Genomic DNA, 19623 nt, shown 5'->3' with positions numbered 1-19623 from the left:
ACATATGTGATAATTTTTTCAAGGGGAAACCATGCCTCACAAATTGACTTTGAAGATGTCAACCACCTTTAGGTGATCCAATTTGATAAAATGGGATTTTTGAAAAAGAAGGTAAAATATCCACAGTCCTCTCATGGATTAATAACTGATTAAAAGAGGGGAAAAAGGATAGGAAGAAGTGTTCAGTTTTCAAAACTGAGAGCAATAACCAGTGGAATCTCTTGCTGGAGCCTGTGCTATTTAATATATTCATTCAGGAAAAAAAAAAAGGTTTGATAGTGAAGGAACTGGCTTTGCAGCTAAAACAGAATTATTCAGTCTAGTTAGAACTGCAGTACATATAAACAGATGTAGATCCAAATGGAGTATTACTGTTTAGGAAGCACAGCTGGTCATCATTGTGGCTAACTCAGTTAAAAATATTTAGGAAGGAAACAGAAAACAAGCAAAACCATTGTTACTGTATGAACTCACATTTAGCCCATGTTTCAAATGATGTGTGTGACTCTACTTGGTTGTCTTACGAAGATTATAGAAGACAGAAAATGTAAATGAAAACCAGTAACTTATGCACCTCAGGAAATAAACCTAAATAAACATGGATTCTTCAGCTTAGGAAAGGGGTGACAGACAAAAGTCTGTAAGTGGTCAGTGATTTGGAAAAGGTGTATAGGAAATTACTTGCTTTCACTTACAGCATGAAAACTCAGCTTCAGCCAAAAAATGACCAACCAATAGACAAACAAAAGAAAGTAAGCTTTCTATTGACTCAAATTGTGGAATTTCTAGACGCAGGAAGGTACAGACACTGAAGGTATTCCATCAAAAAAATTAGTCTGTTGGCAGACCTTTTCTGTAGTGTTGAATAAGATGACCATAAGACCTGGCTATTGGATCTGACTGCAGGACTAACATGGTAGAGTTGACCATTTAGGGCAAAGGAAGACATATTCTTAGCATAATGTAAATTATCACGGCTTCATTGAAGTCAGTCGATATACAACACCTGGAAATCTCAATACACACTATTTATAGAAATGCAAGTCATTTGTGTTGTTGCATTGTTTGTATTTTTTTTTCTTTTTGATTAGCCAAAAGGAGGAGGAAACTGTGAAGTAGAACAGGTCTGCCTGCAGGGAGACCTTAGATGATGGGTGTGAGCTGAAAAAAGAAGGGTACAGAATATATCTAAAGGAAAACTTTTCCTCCACAATGACAGTCCAGCCATGGCACAGGCTGCCCAGAAAGGTCTCTGCCCTCAGAGGTTTTCAGGTTCCCATTGGATGAAGCCCAGCGCAACCTGGTCTGACCACAGAGCTGCCTCTGCTTTGGGCAGGAGGTTGGACCAGAAACCTCCTGAGGTCCCTTCCAGCCAGTTATCCTACAATCCTATCATTTTATGAGGTCAGACGTTATAGATATAATAGCAGGCAATTATGGAGACTAACTTCTTCCTTAATATGAAGGTTTCACCTGTTGTTCTGAACTTCAAGCTCTCAGAAGATATTTCAGGATCACAGGATTGTGTCTTAAGCCTGCTGTTATTTTAGACCTTCATGTTTGTTTCCATAACTGCCATGGGTGACTTGGCCACAGCCCAGAAAAAGATCATGTAGGTGGAAGGAGGGACAGAAAGAAGGAGTCTGCCAAGGAATCAGACACCTGAGCAGAATTCCCTTTGAGTGCAAATTTTCCTCATTTGCAGTGGAAAGTCCTCCAGAATGATTAGGGTTTTTTAAGTGATAGGGGAAATGTTTGCATGTGGATGTGGGGGAGTAAGTGCAGAGGCAAACTGGCTTAGAGGAAATTTCAGTTTTCTGCTGTACCGATATGTCTGATAAACTGTCTTAGAGGAGCAAACTGGAAATTAAGAGTGCATTTATTCTGCCAAATGTCAAAGGCACAGGATAGCTGCTGTTAAATGAAAATCCAGCTTTAGGCAGGGACCCAGCTACACCATTTCAGGCTATGCAATTGATAAGGAAGTGGCTATTTTTCACTAGAAGCAATCTAGTGAATCTTGTGAATAGCAAGATCTACAATTCCATTCCCCCCCCCCCCCCCCCCGTGGTGTTCTGTACAATGGATTAAATAATTTTCATCACAGAAAGAGATATATTTTGACAAAAGCAAATGTCTCAGATCTCATGGAGGGCTCAGGAATGGAGTGGAGCAGGAGGTAGTCCTCTATGGAATAGCTGGGATTTGCAAGCCTGAGCAGAGAGTGATATTTTTTCCTGATACATTGTGAACTGTCTGTGCTTAAAAATGACTGGAAGAAAATACTGGTTTGTGTTAAGCATCTGACAAAATTTCCTTTTTTATTTACTTAGTTGCTTGTTTGTCCTGATATGCCCAGTCTCACTTTTTGATGGTTTGCCTAAAGTTGTGTCTGAGCTTTGATGCTCTCGAACAGCACACTAAAACGGCCTCTGTAATGTGTCATAGCTTCCCTTACAAGTCTGCTTCAGAAAAGCAGGCTTCATACTGTGTGTGTGCTTTGTACTTCACAATGCCATTTTCCATACCCTCTAATTGCCTCACCGCAGTTCATGGCTTGTTTCCACTGCGGACCAACCGCTGCCAGGGAGAAAAGCGAAGGAAGCTAAGGAGGCAGCTTGTGGTCTGGGGGCTTTGGCAGATCAAAACATATATACAGCATGTGTTGATCAGTGGAGGGCAGAAGTGACATCTCACACTGCGGTACTGCAGAATGAACAGCAGCAGCAGGTAGTTGTCAGTCGGCTGAAATTGTCTGGAATAATAATAAAAAAACCCACTTCACATAAAAGGGAATGCAAGGAGGTTTCTTAACCCATATCATTCAGAGACGAGTTTGATGAGGCACCCCACAAAGTCTTACACAGGCACAATGAGGTGAGTAAGGACCCACAGTGTGTGTGGAACAATGAGAGCTGGGGGAAGGCATCTGCTAAACTTGTTTTGTCACAGGAAAAAAGAAATCATGAAAACCTACCTGTAATTTTCTTGAAGAAATAGGATTAAGACCAAAAATAACTTTCATAATATTATATGAAATAACAGGACCAGTCATAATGTAAAAGAAAGCTTTTAATTTCTTCTTGCGTCAAAAGAAGGGAAGAGGAATTTTTGCTCGCTAGTTAGTCAGCTCCTTATCAAGAGTCTGTGTTGTTTCCTTGGGAAGGGAGAAATCAGAGTTTTGCTACTCAGAACTAAATCAGGGAGTTTTGATGGAAATACTGGATGGAGTTCCCCTATTTGTTGGGTTCTGTGTTTATTTTTGCATTTGCTATCTGTAAAACCACAAAGAAAGAATATAGCAGAGCCGTACCCTGAGAATTGTGTTTTGCGTAAATTTAAAATGCTGAGAAAGAGAGTTGGAGATTAAGCCTTGGTTTGCAGATAGCCCTTCCTTGGCATAGTTCAGGGACAGCTAATCAAGCCTGTGGGCAACATGTGACTCTATAGAAGTTTCTATGCGGCTGGATCAGGACTGAGCCAGGGTGGAGATGCCTGGGAGAAAGTTGAGCAACAAGACCCCTAGGAACACAGCTCATATCTGTGCTGGAGTTGTGGGGGCTTACGGTCACCTCGGAGACATATGCGGCTTCTGGGAACTCTGCCTCTCCAGCACTCAGCAGTATGTAGTACATGTCTCGGACACCTCAAAATAAGAAAATTTGGGGGATTTAGAGCGCAGGAAAGGTGGTCATACTCTCAGCCTTGCCAGTCAATCACCAGTCAAAGGGAAGAGAGTAACTAACTTGCTAAGATCAATCATATTCATGCCTTTTGTCATTTCTACATGCCTCAAGACCATTATTGAGCTCTTCTGACACATTTTAAAGTGTCCTTTCCTACCAAAAGACTAGTTGATGGTGATCTTCAGATGGTAGTTGACGTGGAAGTCAAAAGGACCAGAATATTGACACCATCATGGTTTTCCTGCATTTTTCTGGTTAATGTTCCTTCAAATAGTCACGATGAGGAAGTGGGTGAAGAGGCTGTCCACATCAAAGTGCTTTCTGAGCTGTCAGTGCTATGTTTGTTTTCTAAACATAAACTTGTCCTTCTTTGTGACAGCACTTATAGGACAGCACTTTCCTACCATGCCTTTTTTCCTTACAAGATGAGACAGAAAACTAGGTTAAAAGTAATGGCCAGAGTTGCTTAGCTCTTGCAGTGCATCATAGCAGGAGACGAGATGGAGAAAATGAGGTTTCTGGATTGCATTACTTTGCATGGAGGAGGGCTTGCTGTCCTAATTGTGGCTACCAATTTACTACACATTAAGAAATCTTTTTAACAGAATGTGTATGCCACTTATTTACCTCTCATTCGTGGAAGTGTACCCTTTGGGTTTCTGTGCTTTGAGGAGCTATTAGTTGCTTTTTTATGCCCATATTTTTCAAAAAAAGTGAGTTCCTATTTAGATGCTAAGTATGTGCAAAGCCCCAGCAAATTCCAAGATAATACTGGGTATTTGGAAAGAGCTTGATGTCAACATCAAAGTGAAATTCAGTCTCGTCTTTTGGTGCATCTAAAGAAGAACTGGCTTCTTTGTGATCTGTTAGGTTGAGAGCACTAGTTATGGGTGAGCAGCAGCTGAGGTTCAAGCCTGTGAGATTCTCCCACTGACTCACTGTGAAGCCCACAAACCCAGGTAGGAAATATTTTTTGTGCATTAATGATGCAGCAAATTGTACAATACTTCAATTTATAAATATTCTTTTGTATATTTCAAAATACTTCAATTTTGAATCCTTTAAAGCAAAACAGAAAAAATGTGGAAGGGAATTTTAAGGTCATCTTAGAATCACAGAATCATTTTGGTTGGAAAAGACCTTTAAGATCATCAACTCCAACCATTATCCTAACACTGCCAAGCCCACCACTAAACCATGTCCCTAAGCACCACGTCTTTTGAACACCTCCAGGGGTGACGACTCTACCACCTCCCTGGGCAGCCTGTTCCAATGCCTAACCACTCTTTCAGTAAAGAAATCTTTCCTAATATCCGATCTAAATCTCCCCTGGTGCAGCCTGAGGCCATTTCCTCTTGTCCCGTCATTGATTACTTGGGAGAAGAGACCAACACCAGCCTCACTACAACTTCCTTTTAGGTAGTTGTAGAGAGCAATAAAGTCTCTCCTCAGCCTCCTCTTCACTAGGCTAAACAATCTTAAATCTTCACAAAGCGCAAAAGTGATAGAATTAATAAAAATGAATATGTTGCCATTAAAAATGACCAAAACCAGGCAGCTGCTTCCCTTAATCCCCTCCTTCCCACTTCCCCTTTCTCCAGGAAAGACCATTGCACACAGCCAAAATGTGCAACTTTTAACTTTATATGTGCCAGATGAGAGGCCAGTGACATAATTTAAATAAGGCATGATGGAGGTGTGGTTCAGATTTAAAATTTTTAGTAATGCTGAAGTGTGAGGGAAAACAGTAGCCTGACAATGAAAAGACTCAGAGTGACAAGGAACGACTTCCATGTGTGCATATGCTCAGCTGCTTTGCATTTCTAAGCCTTAGGGTGGTAAAATACTAACTTGAAACTCAGATTCTGTACCGCAGAGACTTTCTTCTCACTGAGCTCAAGGATTTCTATATGGACCAAGACACAGAGACCTTGCAGGCAGCCTGCAAGCCCATGTGTGTGGCTCACTACAGGGCCATGCAGGTATGTTAGGCTGGGCCCAGGCAGTGTAGCCATGAGTATGGGGCACTGACCCCAAACTAATACCCATGTCCCTGTTTGTTAGCATACACTATTGGTACAGAACTTCCGCATCTGAACTACCTGTTTACTGATTTACCGTGCTATCAATTTAGGTATCTCTGCATCAAAGTGGGCATAATTTCATTCTGTCAGTCTCCCACTTTGATGCCTTTTTTCTTTGTAATTCAGGCCCACAGAAGGGAAGGGAAGCATCACCTGATAGTTTTAAGAGGAGATTGTGGTAAATGTTGTGTTTAATGGGCAGAATTGCCATTCCTGTCCATAGCTCTAAAGATTTTGGATGCTTTCTGCGTTCTGATAAACAGGACTGGTGTGAGGCCTGAAGCGTGCTGCTGGGTGATGGACCAGAGCGCTGCTGCTTTTCCACCTGCGTCGAGCAGCGGCCACAGGCTCAGGCAGCTGCGTCAGGCCAGGGGAGCCACACGAGGGACAAGGACTCGGGCACTGCAGGCTCCCAGGCCCTGCTGAGGGCAGCACTGCCGCCCTAACATGCTGGGGGCCGGCTGCGGAGCGGGCTTGGCCATCACGAGCGGCTGCTCCCCTGTTCCCACAGCACCCTGCACAGCTGCTGCAGGCACTTGGGGAGCAAATAAACACACATTTATTCCCACATGAATATCCACAGATTGTCACTGCAGGAATGACAGATGTGGACTTTTTTTTTTTTTTTTTAAAGTTATTTTAATGCAAACTTCCCTTTAGCTGCCTGTTAGATAATTGGGGTGGGGTGTATTAATTTATTTATTTTCCCACAGTCGGCACCTGGTTGCTTTTACGGCTTCCACTTAACGCTGCTGGAGAAAAGGCCTCGCGGAGAGCCGGTACCGCCGCGCTGCCCGCCCGGCTGCTGCCACCGCGCTGCTCCTCACGGGAGCGCGCGCCGCGGTCGTTGGGCGGGCACGTCGCCCCTAAGGCTGCCCGCTGCCTCTCGAGGCTGCCTTCCCCTTCACGGAGCCTGGTCGCCCACATCGCTGCCCGTGCCCCCTGAGCGGCGCAAGGCAGAAAGCCGCGCCGACGCCCGGCGCTTTGCCCCCACAGCCGCCCCGGCCGGCGGCTCACGCCTCCTTAAGAGGCGGCGGTCAGCTGACAGCTGGCGCCTCCCCCGCCGCGCGGGTGAAAAGTGCTGTATGCCCGCAATGGGGAACGGGAGCGTGCTCTAGACGAGAGGGATGGCCGAGCCCGCGGGACCCCAGGCAACTGTAAGCGCGGTGCCTCCTTCTTACGCGCTCAGCAGCGGCTCCTCCGCGCGGTGGGAAGGGAGGACTGATAGGGCAAGGGGGTGCCCGGTGGTGCGCGGCCGCTGCGCCCGACCCCGCGAACAGGCAGAGCACGGAGGGCTCGGGCTGAGGCGGTTGAAGCACCCGCAGGGGCTGGCCGGAGCGCAGCGGTGAGGAGAAGCACCGGCGGCCCCTCCCCCCCCCCCCCGCGGCAGCGCAGGCGGCTGGTCGAGCCCCCTTCTGTGAGGGGCGCTGAAAAGGGCGGGCGGCGGCGCGCCGGGGGACGCAGAGCGGCGTCTTCCCGCGGGCGCCGCGTCACGCACTTGCCGCCGCGCTGCCCGCCCGGTCCCGCCCGCGCCGGGCACGGCGGCCGTGGCTACTGAGGAGGGCGTGCTGTCCGCTCGCCTCTGTCGGGAACATAGGCGTTGTACGGCGTCCGCCCTCCCCAGGCGCATACGCGCGTAAAACGAAGCTTTCGTGAGGTAAAAGAAAGGCAGCGAGAGGTAGTAAAGAGCTTGCAACGCTCTCCCTGCGTGCCAGAGCAGCGCAACGTGTGCAGAGGGAGGTACGAGGGCACGCCTGTGGTGTTGTGCAGCAAAAGGGAAGGAGGGACTGCAGAAGTTGTGTAAACTGCATTACTTATCAGTCCCTCAGTCTTGGGGTGGTAGGTTCGTGTTTGCCTTCCTCCGCTGTCACTGGAACTGATTTTGGCAACAAATACTGCGAAGTCTGCCATCTCATTTACTTATCCCCACATAGCGTGCACGATGAAGCAATCATTTTGCAATTTATAGGGAAGTAGAACATCTGTTAAGGAAAAGTTTCACAAACTGTCTGCGACAGCAGCTTTTTTTTTTTGGGTCTGATATGAAAAAAATGTTCATAAGTTTGTGACTTACAGCAGGCATCTGTTAGCATGTATTAGAAGTATGATTGTGGACCATAATCCCTTGTTTTCATGAGGTTACATATTCCTTTTTGGCACTAGACTTGCACACTCACTGGTAGGGGTGTATTTGTCGTCCTGGTTGACTTCTGGCCAGTCCTGCTGCATCATTTGGAGAAGCTGCTGTTTCAGTGGTATGACCAGTTCCTGTCCTTCACCCCCAGTAGCTCAGAGGTTTGCATTGGTACAAAGTCTGTCGCCTTTCCTTGAGCAGCCACTGACAGTGGGTTTGAGCTACTGTGCAGGGCTGTGAACTGGAGCTGCTGAGGCTCCAGTACCTATTGGCTGTGTGACCCCTGTAGAGCTGTGCAGAGCTTTTCTGTCAGCACCTTGTGCCATACCTTTGGGGGAAGATCCTTTGGCCACCTGAACTGCAGAGTGTGAGACTTTCAGTTTGGAGGCTTCTTGCAGGTGAGGGCATGCAGACTCTGAAACTAGATAAAATCTGATGCCAAGTGAGGAGCAATGGCGTGGGTAGGACTTCTAACTGCAGTGGATGTTCCTGGCAGGAAGATGGTCTTCTGCACCTCAGTAGGCTCAGATACCCACTGTATGAAACAACTGATTCATAGGGTCAGCTGTTTTGTGGTCACCAAGAGTTGTTCAGCCTAGAAAGAATTTCAGAGAGAAAATGTGAATTTAAAACTGATGTGCTTACTTTGTTTTCTTTCTGTTAGGGGGAAGGTTTTGAATGTACAGTGTAGAGCAGAGTGCTCCTCTGTCATTGTTGTCTCTCAAAGTCTCCACATTGTTCCTTCATGACCACCTTTCTGCACTCTCTTGTTCTGCTATGGCAGGGGTAGATAACAAAAGAGAAATGGAAGTATTTATTTATGCTTGAATCACATAATTTAATCTCTTCCTGCATGGCCAGTTAATCTGCACTGGAAAAATACCAGTTTGACTCCTGGCACCAGCTGCTGTTAATGACTTGGTTTTTCTTAGAAGAATTAGACAAAAAGAAAAAAAAAAAAAAAGCTGCTGCTTCACTAAGGTTACATACTTGATTTCATCTTAACTTGAATGTATTTTATTGAACATAATTATCATAAAATGCCCTCCTTGAATTTTCATGATACTTTAAACAGATAAGTTTTGTCATCTGGCTAAAATAGCTAGACTTGGAAATGTTTCAGGCAATCTGTTATTGTCTTAGTATACTTCAGTTCATGACTTTTAGTCATACATAGGGGAAAAATAATGAGCATGGATTGGGCCCTGACTATTTCTTTCAGAGGTATTCCTGCAAAATAAAAAAACATTCTGATGTGGATTGAAGTCTTCTTATCCTTCAGGGCATATCCTAGGAAGGGAGTGACCTTGAAGGAGCAAAAGTGAATTCTTGACTAATTGTTTACTTGACATTCATGGGGAAGACCACGTTTCAGTTCTTGCTCTAAAGACAAGTACATGTTGAAGATATCTGTGACTTACCATCCGGAGATGATTTAAGCAATAAAAATCACGTACTTTCCTACAGCTCTGGTTCAGCAGGTGTTTCAGCTCCCAGCTAAGCCTGGGGGACCAGTCATGAGACACATTTTTAAATTAGATTTACAACTGGTCTGTTTTTGTTTCATTTGCCTTTTTCTAAACAGAAGCTCCATGTAATCTGTGGAAGGACTTCCTTTGATTTTTATGGGCAGTAGCAGCAGAATTTACTATCATTGTCCTGAGAGGTGATGAACTCTGTTGCTATGCCTCAGTGATATAACTGCGTCTTTCTCGCTAGTCTGGAAAACAAATCCCAGAACCTGTCTTAGTAATGGAAGTGATCTCATTGCTGCCCTAGGTTATAATAACGTGATGTAGTAACAGAATACTTTCAAAAGAACTCTCTCTTTAAAAAAAGAAAACAAAACACACAAAACCAAAAAAGAACCCTAACACCGTGGTATTCAGACTTTCCTGAGGGCTTTCATTTACTATTTACCTCAGAGAAATGATACAAATTTCCTGACTGTACCAGTTTCCAGTAGCCTGTGTGTCAACGTCTGGAGCAGGGTTACTCAGCCCATGGTGCAGGGACGGGAGGTGGTCTCTAGGATATGTGAAAGTAGTCTGCATAGCAGGAGCAAACAAAGCACAAAGAAGGTCTAAAGAAATTTTTTATTTTATTTTAAACAGACTATGAGGAAAGTAAAAATAACTAATGAACACTTGAACTTTAGCCTATTTTTTTTTTTTTAAATAGAAAATACTGTGGCAGTGCTGCAAGTGAGAATTGGTGGACTTTCTTTAGAAATATCAATTACTTCTTTCTATTGAAAAAATAAGACAACAGTGTTGGTGAGGGGAAAAATACCAGACATATATTGATAAATGGTGGTTCCATCACTGTAAAGACTTTATACATTTTCTCTAATGTTCATAATGAAATCCATGGGCTGTCACCAGTGGTAACTCTGAAGCTTGTGTTGGTCCTGTATCAGCTGGCAGGTGTGGTGGGGGGCATGGACACTGCAGTTTTTCTACCAATACGTTTTCCTTTCCCAGAAAGATAGTTGCTGAGGTGACACTTTCCATCTCAGCTTATGCTTTTGCTATGTGCTGCATCTTCCAAGATTGTCAGCGTGTGTAGTGACGGAAGTTTTGGGGATCTGCACTGACAAATACAGACACTGTAGAAGTCAACATGTGAGTTGCCCAGACTCTTCAAGTAATCCCTGGAGGAAAAACATATGTTTCCAGGATAAAATTAATGTGATCCTCAAGTGGATATCCAACAGGCCACACAAGTTATGTGCTAGAAGTGCCTCTGGCTCTCTCTGCTAGCTAAGCACAGATGAAGACTTCTATATTGGTAGGTGTTAGAAGTTAGGCGAGGTGAATCCTACCTCTGGTGTCTGTGTGTTGAGCGCAGTAGTCTCCAGTGCAGGCTGCACAGCTCTGTTTGCAAGCACTCAAAAATTTTTCAGTTTTTGAGGCATTACCCCCTTTCAGATGGGTGGTAACATTGGTAATGTTATATCCTAGAGCTTAAAGCAGAGAATACAGTGCTAATTTTTGTGTGCTGATTACAAAATTACTTTGGCAAACATTTATAGGCTTAACTACTAAATTAAATATTACTTTTTATTTTAATTTAAAATTTCTGTTTTTAAATGCTACTGTTTATTTTCACCACCTTAGGATGCTGAAAACATATTTTTTTAAATATAAAGTAGGTTGTTTGCAAACAAGAATTCTTGTCTCTACGTTGTTCTAGCTTCCACTCCTAAAAATACAAATTTAGGAAGAAGACAGGAAATACAGGGTCAAAAGCTTCCACATACACAAGTTCAGTTCTATACATGATTTGACTCAGTCACATTTGTGTTTTTTGTGGTTTTCTGATAGTAAAGCCATTGAACTGGCTGATATCATTCTAATATTTTCCTTAACATGATCTCAGCATAAATCAGTATTTATTTCTTTTCCTACTAGTATTATCAGACAGTTATAACAGTGCTTATATCCTTAGCCAAGATCTATAGGTATGTGCACTCTTATAATATCCTTTTATATTTACAGTGATTATAAAGTTATGTGTTTATTTGCACACACACATTATAAGAAGATCTGTACAAATATGTATGTCTTGTAATAAGTGTCAGTCACATCTGCGAAGGGGTTGCATTTTAGAAGACACGCACGTTGAACAAGACTGGTAAGTGGAATGTTGGGGTAGGTGGAGATGATGGAGTATGAAGGACAGTGAATGCATAGGTATGGGCTGTTGCATCGGCCAGACTGTTAAACAGGAAGATCTGGCTTTTGGAAAGTCTTGTAGGTTAAGTGTGGGGGTGGGCTGGCTTTTTTGTGGTGGTCCGTCTGTCATCGTCCGTCCTCCCCCCCCGCCCCCCTTGTTACCATGTCTGTGTGTAAAGGATATAGGTTTTAAATGGGGCTTAACTATGAGAACTGTTATTCTTGTGCATTTGTCAGTTGGATACTAAAAACAAATGCCCCAACGTAAAGGATTCATTTCGGCCTGTTCCAAACCCCATTAACATTAGTGGGAAAACAAACAACACTGTGGCCGATTGTTGGAGAAGCTCTCGCTGTGGCCTGAACCATTACTTTGCATGCTTTGTCAGAAAAACTGTGCCTTTATAGTCAGCATGCAAAAATATAGCTCTATCCAAAATCAGCAGCTGCTGCCTAATGTTGCAGCCCGTTAGGAAAAAAACCTTGCGGAACTACAAATCATTTTGGGTAGAAGGTGACTGTGTAGACACGTGGAATCTAACTAATTAGAAATTTTCTAGTTGTTACTCTTATGTACCATCTTTTAAAAATAACCTGTAATGGAGAACAGTAAAAGATAATGCACTTTTGAGGCACTTTTATTCTTTAAAGTTTCATAAATATGGATGCCTGCAATAATGATCATATCTTGATCTAGGTGATTTCTATAAAATATGAAACTAACCATTCTTATGCAGCTGTTTTGAATCCTTTTTTCTGCTAATGCAAAGAGAACTGATAATGAGTTTCTAAGCATAGCACTAAGTGCAACACCCCTTTATCTTTTGATAAAGGCATGAATCTGCTAAGTTTTCACAACCGTGGTGTTTTTGGACTGTCATCTTAGGTGGAAAAATACTTTTTCTTCACATAACTGAAACACTGCAACTGTGAATCAAGGGCAGAGCTAGTGAAAAACCTAACAACAAATGAGAACAGGAGCTTGTATAACGTGTAAGAGGAAGATACTAGGAAGAGTCCTAGCTTTCCTTATATCCAGATTATTTTTCTGGGTTTGATACTTGCAGAGTCACTGTTTTTTACCAGACCGTTTAAGGTTCCTGTAGGAAGTTGGTGTAGTGTCTGTGCTGACAGTAAGGAAAACCAGTTCTTTACTAGTTGCAAAATCTGCCAACATCTTGCATTTCTCTGTCATTTTCCACTTTGAATAGCACATGCTCACACAGAACTTCTTGGTATGTGACTGATTACATTCAACTATGATATTCTTCTAAGTATTCTTTTGCTTTTTATACTTAAATTCCTTTTCCCGAGAATCCCAAATTTATTAATGAGCTCTTCAACTCTCCTGTGGCCTAGTGAATATAGGTTTAATTTTTATAAGGGTGTTTTTGATATAGAGAAATTAAGTAGCTTCTTCCTAGTCATTAAATCAAATCTGAATCAAAATTATGTATAAAACCCTGAAACCATGTTTCATAGTCTCACCTTAGACATTCTCCCCTCATAAATCCACAGTTTTGTGAAAAAATGGCCACTATAATTACGGTGAATTTTATTAGGTGATGTTGCCTGAAAAAAATTGAGGTGTGAGTTCTTTTTTTTTTTGGGGGGGGGGGGGGGGTGTTTGTGGGGTTTTTTTTCGGCTTATCTTTTATGTGCTTCTGAGGATTATCTCTTGTGATTTAGGAACTGAAAGAATGCAAGGATGAAAAAGATGTTTGATATGGTTCAAGTGGAAGGAAAACAGTTTTTGTTGCTTGTAAAACTTTTTTCATCAGTGAGCACAAAGTAAGGTGTTTCATGTGAACTGAGCTGTGCTTCTCTCTCCAGTTTCTTCTTCTATTTAAAATTACTGCTTTACATAGATCTGTCTATGATCAGCTATAACACTGTATAAATGTTTGGGAAAGAAGCTGGGAAAGAAGCTCAGAAAAAATGATGGTGCTACATAGAGCAGAGCAGGGCAGGGCTGACTGTCACATCGGTGTGTGCAGGAGTAGAGCAGTGTCCAACCTGTTTTCTGCATAATTCAGATGGACAATTTGACCCTTAATTTTGTGCATGCTAGAGCAGAATATGTGATTGGTTGTGGTGCAGTCCTCCTTGGTATCTCTTGCTATGCATAAATGAAGGACCAGAGAAAGCATTGGGATGATGGAGACCAAGATTCACGTGCCTGCTCTGAAATGAGTAGTGTGGGAAGGTGAAGTCTCCCCCAACTGAGAGTGACCTGGCCACATACAGACTGGCTGTTTTGAATTAACTTCAGTTCTGAGGAGGGTTTAATCACATTTATGCCCCAAACGGTTTTATTAAAACTGATGTAGTTCTCTAATGACAGCTTTTTGCTTTGACAAGCTGACATTTTCTGAACAAAAACTCTTGTTGAAAAGGGCTTGACCGTCTCTACTGTGTGTTCTTCTGTCCTGTAATATGTGGTAGTCATTTCCTTTTCGGCGCTGAGCAGGCCCATCAACTGGTGTTTCAGTATGCTGAGAGAGAGTTTGAGTTGGCAAGGGAGGTAGTGAGCCCTTGATGTCTTAAGAAATAGTTAAATTAAAAGCTTAAGACAGTTTGGTAAGAGAGTAGTCATAGTTCATCTAAGTTTTGCTGATCTTTCTCTGGCTGACCAATTCTCTATGTCTCGGAGCAGAGCATGAAAGTCCCCCTTATGTCCCTGATTTTGCAAAGCTGGTTTAACAAGAGGATATGTAAATTTGGGGTTTCTTCCTGACTTTGATTGCTGTCCATTTACTTCTTGAGTCATCATTTGTGGCTCCTTAGTGAATCAGATTGTTTGTATCGCGTTCCTGAAGGCCGCATTTAAGGTCTGGATAGGTGGCAGTTACTGCTTTTTTGTTAATTCTGTGTTTTTTGTTTGCTTTATGTAACCATTGGTGTGGCTCACCTCTTAGTACTGGTAGACTCTAATTACAGTAAGTTTTGTTATATCTTCTTGCTTATGATAAATAGAAAATTTTCCAATAATCGTATTAAATCAAAATGTTATTTTCCGTTTTAACCTATCTCCAAAGCCTTAGTTAGTAATGTTGTGCATCGATAAATAGTGGCTTAGATCCTTCCCTTCATCCTTTCAGGGCTTGACTGTGTTGATAACAGTAGCACTTGAGCTAGTTGTCTAAAAGTGAAGCAAGTGTCACCTGATTCAAAGCTTTCTTCCTAAATCAGTAGAGATATCGCACTAGAGCTCTTGCAGCAGCTTGGCATTTGCTGTTGTTACTCTGAACTCAGATGAAGTGGTGGATCAGAAAATTCAGTCACTTTTGATGCTGCCACTATAGCCCTGGGAAAAGAGCAGGTGAGGGCACTTGTCAGCTGGAGCATGTGCGGCAGAGATGACTGGGGAACAGGGTGGATTTTGGAGAAAATGAGAGGCATGGTACAGAAAGAGGAAGCTCAAGAAGGGGCGGAATAACGTGCCACTCCCTTGTGCTGTCTCTGAGCAGGAGGATAGCTTGCTGCTTACCCTCTCCAGCTGGGAGGCGAGGGCTGCGGAGGAGCTACAGCAAGGTCTTACTTGAATTTGTAGAGCAAATCAAAACCCTTCAGCAAATGCTATGCCAGTTTAAGTTTGGCTTCAAACACAAGCTGGTAACTTGGGAGCTTCTTTGTAACGGCTCAAATCCTGGACTGAAGGTCTCTTTGGCTAGAGGCTTGGCTGTGTGCGGTCAAGCAGGCTTTGCCCCAGGCTGTTTGGCTTTGTGTGGAAGCTGGGGGTTAGATACAAGTTGAAGACCACCAGTATTGATGCACTTTCTATTGCAAAAGTCTCCAACTGCAGACTGGAGAAAATGGATAGGGCAGTTGGGCTGTCCTGCTAGGTCTAGTACTTATTTATTAAATAAGTTTATTATAAAATTATTTATATATGAAAAATGCAAAGAAATCTTTCAAAGTATGAAGTTTACCACTTAGTCTCTCCCTTCAAGAATGTAATATATACAGTAGGGGTGTCTGTATTTGCCTTTGTGTCTATGTGTTTGCGTGTAAAACATACGTTTATGTTACTTTTGCAAACTCCAGCTTGGCAATAGCCATAAAATATTTCCATATAAATTTTACTCAGATCATTTGAGAGGCTGAAAAATCTCAGCGTCAGAAGTTTGTTCATGACTACTTTTACTAGAAAGTCCTGACAAATTTCCTTGAGTCACTGTAACTACTTTGTCATGCTTTTAATGTTATGACCATATAGACCAAAGGAAGTGCAGCACAGTTGTCCCCTTTATTGCAGACAGTGCCCAGAGCTCATATTTTGAGTAAATAATCCAAAACCAGATCATGAAAGTTGTAATGTTGAGTCATGTTGTACAGACACTATGAGTGTAAGATGACAAAACACACCTTTTGTGTGCAGTCCTTTCTCCAGCCTGTGGTGCCAGCATGACATAGCCTATGCCATGAAATTCAGAAAAAAAGAGCAATTTGGATAACTTGCTCTGGATGCTAATGGAATTGGAAAAGAATTAAAAGAGATATTTGAAGGAAATATTTGCCTAACTTTCAGCTAAATTTGTTTTATTGTTGACACGTGTCAAGGGTTGGGGCTTGGCTGGCTGCTTAGGAATGACAGACGCTCTCTATTAACACCTCTCCCCTCCCAGAAGGGGAAGGGAGAGAGAACAAGGGAGAGAGACTTTACAGTGTGGAAAAGAAAACTAAAATGGCTTTAATGAAACAATAACAGTAAAAGAAAAGATACCAATAAAAATAAGAAAAACAATGGAATATATACAAATAGATGTAAAACCAATACTGAACCCAACTCCCTCTGCTGCTGCTGATCACCACGGATGAAGCAGGACTGGCACTGGGGCAGGCCCAGGCTGGACTCTGAAGCAGACAGAAACTAGAATCAGGAGCTGGATTCCAGCACTGGATTCAGGAATGCACAGATTGGGATCAAAGACAGAAGAATGTATGGAGTCCTCCTCGAATGTCGGCCATCGAAGAAGAGAACTTGACCCTTGTGATTTCTCAGCTTTCTACTGAGTATGACGTATATGGGATGGAATACTCTGTTGGTCAATTTTGGGTCACCTGTCTGGTTCGCTCCTCCCTGCAGGTGTGACCTTTTTCGTGCTTGTGACCCTTTTCACTTCTGGGACCCCCACATGGAGTACAAGGTTTAGCAGTGACCTTGGTTTCTATAGGAGTAAGTGTAAGCAAGAGCCTCTCTGCATACCAGTCCTTGGTATTAACTATACACGTGAAACACTATCACTGCTAGAAGCAGATACTGTCTGGAAAACATGCTGTTGATTTCAGAAAGTGCAGTTACTTAGAAGAGACTTAACTGAAAAATAAAATCACTGAACAGAATTAGTTCTGGTTTAGCTCAAATCGGGACAATATGTGTTACCTAACAAGCCAGCTATTAATTTCACCAGCTCCTTGTATTTTTAGCTGTTACTGTGGTTGTTCTTTTGTGTGTAACCACTGCGTAACCATAATGCAGAAGGATTATCATTTGCAATTGAAGCCTGAGAGCATCAGGCAGCTTTGCATGCTTGTCTCATCCCCCAAAAAGTAAAATATTGAAATAAAAATTTATTCTAATATTTTCCATGATTTTTTTATTTTTAAACATCCTGTTTTACTGCAGGGGAAGCCAAAGAAGAAATGAAGATATAGATAGGTTAAAGATATGCAAGAACCAAACTCTCATTATTTTAATAAAATCTTTAAAAGGCCTTGGCCCAGAAGTATTTAGGGGTTGGATGACATCCCTGTTGTTACCAAGGGAGAGTGAGGGATTCGGATTGAGATCTTTGGAGTCTAAGTCTGATGTCCTAAAACATTCAGCAGCAATTCTTTCCACAGTACAAATGAGGCATCTTAAAGGGGTTCTTGAAGGTTTTGGCAGGCAACAGCTCTTGACCAGCACACTGCAGCACAGTAGAAGAATGTAAAGCTTTGTCAAAGATCCAGGTAAGAATGAAATGCAGGGGAGTTTTTTTCTGTTTTTTTTCCCTTTACCTAAGTTTTAAAGGAATATAATCAACAAACAACTCTGTTCAGTCAGGTGTTGCACTTGAGATGTATATAATTTAATTTTAGAGGTTATTATTTAAGTGTTTGCATTTTTGGCAACACTTTTAAAGGTGCCACTGGTATGGAGTTTTTTCATTTTGGAGAGCCTGGCTTGACATCTCAAACATCCTAGGTACTTGGGGCACCCATTGTCTTGGAGTATGAGGTTTTTGTTCTCTGCTACCTTAAGTTTGGCTTCCAAAAGTGAGAATACTCTTAAATGAATAACTGTCGTACATAAATTTTATTTGTGAATTAACTAAATTCTGAAGCCCTAATGTAAAGAAATGCTGAGCACTATTTAATCTTGCTTTTTCTTAATTGCAGTGTGCATTTAACAAATAGCCTGTATAGACGATCTTTTTGAAGTGATCTGAATAATAGGTGGACTTGACCAGTGTACTGTAATTATTTTTACAGTTCACTACGATTTTTACAGTACGGGGGTATATCCTAATAATTCTTCTTTTTCATGGAACTTCCATCAGATTTTTCATATTCTTTTTTGGGGTTTTTTGGCCTTCTTGCTAGAAAAACAAGCTAGCTGGTTCCCACGTAAGCTACAGGGAGTCTGACCTACACAGTAGGGATTACTGATCAGCTGCTTGAGGTTTTTTGACAAATTTTGAGACCCTGCCATCTAAACTATTCATATTGTGGACTTCTGTAGAAAAAGACTGTGATCTTTGCCAGTTTTAAAGAATATTCTTGGAGTCCCTCAGCTGAGTTTTGGTTTTTTTTACGTTCAAGGCTGTTTTGTATTTCTAGTGCAATTTCAATTGAAGTAAAATGTAAGACATTGGAGAAAAGTTATGAAGAGGTATTAACTCCAGTAACTCTTTTAATTCTCAGAATAAATTGACTCCTTACTTTGAATTTACTCAGTTCCACTTTCTAATACTTCTGCAAGTTTGCTATACGGTGAAATCTTGTATGATGACATGGATTTTTCTCATAACCTCTCACACACTGTTGCAGTGAGTGTTTTTTGTTAGCTGTCCTTTGCGTAAGCAGTATAATTGTGAGATAAACCATCATACCCTGAATCAATTGCCTCTTCCTTCAGGCCTGTAGTGAGTGTTCATGGTGTAAATACAGTACTTGGCTGGGTAGGAAATGTGCTGGGAAATCCCATGGCCATTGTGAATAGGTGCAGATATTCAGGCAGAAATGCTTGCAGCCTCTTGACTATTCCTGTTGGTAAGCTCATTCGTTGCAGAATGTAAGATAGGGATTTTCTTTTTTCTCTCTAGGACTAAATACAGCTGAAGCTTATTATGGGAGCATGTCTGATTTCCCTGGGCTTGCCAAGTCTTGCCTACTGTTACAGAAGATTGCTTTAACATGGAGTTCTCTGAGAGGTGCTGGGCAGCTGTATATAGAGAACTGGCCTGATTATTTTGCCACTTCTGTCTTCCTTGCCTTTGGCCTCTAAAGTAGCTTCCAGCACTAGATAAGGTGTAAATTTACCTTTATCAAGATTTCTGTGATGTTTCCAGAGTTTCAGCCTTGTTAGGGTATTTTATAGCACTCTCCTTCCATTGAAAGGAAATCTTAGTTACTCTGTGTTGCCTGTAGTTTCAGTAATGGCTTGCAGGCTGACAGGTTGTATTTCAAAAAGAGATTAGTGATCTTTTCATCTGTTATGTCCTCTTTAGCAGAAAGTCAAATGTGGTTTCCCAGTCTTAAAATCTCCTGTCTAGCTATTTATGCTATGTCAACTTCTTGCCAGACTTCACCCCAGAGCATCCTTCAAAAGTGTGGCACAGAGGTCAAGCTTTTTCCATTGCTGCTCAGAATCCTTCCATCCACCCATGCTCTCTTAACAAGGCTTGGGAAGAACAACCATTGCACATCAGCAAAGATACACTTTTTCGTTTGTGATTAAAATGGACTGCTGGGTGCTTTACACAGAGTAAGATGTAAACCTTGTCTCTTGTGTGGGAAGACCTAAATTAAGAAATAACATTACAGTGATTTTCCAG

This window comes from Leptosomus discolor, chromosome 3 (genome assembly GCF_034619465.1).
Source record: "Leptosomus discolor isolate bLepDis1 chromosome 3, bLepDis1.hap2, whole genome shotgun sequence".
Classification (NCBI taxonomy): Eukaryota; Metazoa; Chordata; class Aves; order Leptosomiformes; family Leptosomidae; genus Leptosomus; species Leptosomus discolor.
This window is presented reverse-complemented; position numbering follows the sequence as displayed.